Source organism: Habropoda laboriosa, unplaced genomic scaffold (genome assembly GCF_001263275.1).
Source record: "Habropoda laboriosa isolate 0110345459 unplaced genomic scaffold, ASM126327v1 scaffold411, whole genome shotgun sequence".
NCBI classification, from domain to species: domain Eukaryota; kingdom Metazoa; phylum Arthropoda; class Insecta; order Hymenoptera; family Apidae; genus Habropoda; species Habropoda laboriosa.
The window spans coordinates 812-4,619 of NW_017100519.1; positions in this window are offsets into that span (position 1 = coordinate 812).

The window sequence follows — 3,808 nt, forward strand, 5'->3', positions numbered from 1 at the left end:
ATCTTACTCATTTCTGTATCGCCAAATACCTCGACAACTTATCCTTCGCGGTAAGCTACTACTGCTGGTACATCACCATCTTCCAATAAGAATTACACAAAATTAATCAGACAAATCAACCTTAGAAAATTCTAAATTAAAAGAGGTATACCATAATACGTATCGAGTATTACTTTTTGAGTAATATCGTTCATTTTACTCGATGCAGTCCTTACAATGACTGTTCTTAAGCGTTAAATGCGCTTCGAAACCAGCGGTTTTTGACGACGTCGGTATTTCAGATCGTGTGATAAAATGTTCCATAAGATGATAAGTCTACTCTATATCTCGTCTGTTGCGATACGAGGAAAGAATGCATCTATTAAGCAAAAATGACTGTATTTATATGGTTCACTCGTTAATATTCGTCACGTCATAATGGAATTAAAATTTTTATACAAACTTAAATAGATGAACTTACATTCCTTTTTATTCACATTATATATAAAATACAAAGTTATAATCCATTGAAAATTAATATTTTCCTTCTCTCGTTAATTCTTCATAATATTATCTCTATTATAGTTTCCTCTTAAATTCCTTCCCGCGAATAACATTAAACAGCACATCTTTATATAATGGTTTTTTTTTATTAACTTTCGGGTTTCTACAATTTCATTTTCAAATAACAATGTCTGTAAATAGATAATATATTCGCAATAATCTTAAAATATCCGTCATAAATGTCACTTAAATGTAAACACATTCAAAAACCGAAATTCTATGCACAACGTATTTATTGCCTTAACGCACACCAACTTAATCTAACTTGTAACGAAATACACGCTCGAAAATATTTCCAAAAATGTCGCCTTACGTTCTAACTAAGACACTCGTGTAACGCAACGAAACCTTCAATTTTCCTTTCCTCCTAACAAACAAAACAAACACGATTCAATGAAAACTAGTCGTGATAATTCAACGACAGACAAATGCAAATATTTGTTAACATAAAGAAAAAGAAAAATGCAAAAACTGTTCGTATTTTCAGTCACACACATAAGGTATCCTTGTACGCAAAATTTAGCTCGTTCTTTCGAATGCTTCGAAAGTTCTATTTTCCTCGGAACATCTGCATTTGTTACATTAATCTTCGTTTACGAAATCTCTGCGCTTCCTCGTTCATTCTTCTTGTATAAACGACGCCACTAAACATCTGGATCGAGGGAAACGTAATAAATCTTGGGTATCGATCGTTAATGCGATTGTAAAAATCAATATATATATATATATTTTTTGTTTGTTTATAATTACGTTAGTAACATTTCCCTTACTCACGTCAAACATCGGCATCATTTAGTCGAGTGCAACATTTGTCTCCTTTTTCTTTCGCTAAATAGATGAAGCACCGATCGATCGTTCTTGAGACAATTTTGGAAGAAATATTGAATATATACATAAAGATTAGATGTGTGCAATTAAAAGGTATTTATAAATCTAGTTATAAAAATTATAATTATAATACCTAATGTTATATTTTCACTTCTCTTGTATCAAATAATATAACAATTTTGTGTTAAATTATTAACCCATTTGCATCACGACTCTACCTATGCTACCGAGGTCAGACATCAGCGGCGTTCAGCTGACAGTTGGCCCGTATCACCGCGTGTGGGTGATACAAAATGTTTAAGGCCGAATATTCCGCGTCCGGTGATAAACGAAAGTCGCGGCTCGCGGAATAGTCCGACGATCGTCATGTGCGGAATATTCCGCTTACGGATGCAAATGGGTTAAGTACAGCAGTGCACACATAAGCGTCCGCATTCGGTCCCGACTGCTTAAGTGGGAAGGTGACTTCTGCGAATTTAACACGTTGAGCGCGGAGCCGATTTCGCTCAGGCGGCACACAGCGGCGATCACTTCGGTTATAGAGTACAAACAGAAGACAACAAATGCGCTCACACGGCATTCAGACGAAGAAATACCAATCCAGATTGATAGAAGAAGTGTTCGTAAATTGCAAAAAAAAAACCTACACGAGAAGTTCACTGTCAGTCACCACGGACCGACGCCGCCTAAACGAAAAGTGCACTGTCAGTCACCACTGACTGACGCCGCGCTTAACGTGTTAACTAAAGAAAGAGGAGACGTGTCTTTGTTTCACTCCTCGGCACGCTCGAACTCCACTCCGAAGTCCCATTTCCAAGAATTGATAGCGACGGACGCTTAAGTGTGCAAAAATGCGGACGCTTATGTGTGCACTACTGTATCTATTTTTGAACGTGTTATCGCAAATTTTGGTAAACTTTTAAAATAAGAATCTGCCGTTTATTAACGTTTAATTCGGTATTAAAACAGATATATTTATGTACCTACTTATTGCTTTCGTTTCTATTTGTAAGTAAATAAGTTACATATAAAGGAAGAAGCGTATAGGGGGAGTTCCCCTAGCGCCGGACGCTTAAGGTTTTTCTTAAATAAATCTCTCTACTTATGAAACGCGTAGAGAACTCATTTTTATTCCTTTCGTCTCCCCAAGGAGATACGCAGAATAACGGCTCGGTAGCGTTTCAATTATTGCAGATATAACTAATGTCCGATATTAGGTGCCGTCCGGCATAAAATATATAAATTATCGACAAAGAAGGGAAGACGGTTAGCTTAAAAACGATCGATCAGTGCCTCGGTAATCAAATGCCCTTGCAATAAACAATTTACAAAGTACAAGAAATGTAGGGAGAAACTTGCCATCAGTCTGTCTCGCAAAATTGTATCAAAAGATGTACGCAATGATGTAAAAAAATTTGTCTACAGTTACTTGTGAAGAAAACACTGCATGGTTGGAATAAATATCAGTGAAAAATTTCAAACTACAACTAACAGCTGAGAACCTCCTTTTTAAAAGCTGTCCAGTTTTAATTCTAATTTTCAAAATGTACCTCCGAAATCCGATTTCACTTTGGAATCGAGAAAATTTGATAATTTGTTTGATAAATTTCCTATTTTTCTGGTTCGATTAATTTCTGAATAGCAATTAAACGGCTTAAAAGAAAAAAAGACACTTGCACGGTAGTTTGTCGAGAAATGTCATGCTCGCGTTCAAATTCGACAAGGAAATTATCAGACAGCTTTCAAAGCGAACACCTTATCGAGTAATACAGTTTCGTAACATCGGGTGTAAATAGTAAAATTCTTGATGCAAGAAAACCTACGTTGTACATCGGTCACGTACGTTTAGAATTCATAAATGTGCACTTAGGAGAAGAGTGTACCGTCAGCGTGAACGACAAACGTTCAGGTGAAAATTTATTACGCGAAACACCGATGATGTTTTCCACGATAAAGTATACAGACATGTCACCCCATAACTTCTTCGCACTGGCGCTATAAATAACGCGCTCCTTGAAAATATTGCAACGATAGATTCGTAATAAAATCGATAAAACAGGTAAAAAATAGAAAAAAGAAAGGAAAATATTTCAACGATAAACTCTCTTCGTAAAAACAGAAAATAAAAGAAAACATTCGCCTTAACTGTAAGAAGAGGAATAAAAGAAATGAAACATATTCATACAACGCAGGATGTTCCAGCAACATTTGAACACCCAAATACATCTATTTAATTTTTAACGATTTCGAACGACGTTTCGCGTTATCGTTAAAAAATTGAAACAAAGGAGAAAATGTAGATCGTGTTTCACCGGCACAACCTGCGTGTATTACAGTTCGTCGACGATAACGAAAGTAAGAAAAGCAGGAGTCGCGTTTCGATTTTCGATATCTCCAGCCTCCACTTATTTATAACAATTTCTCTTGATCGTCCCGT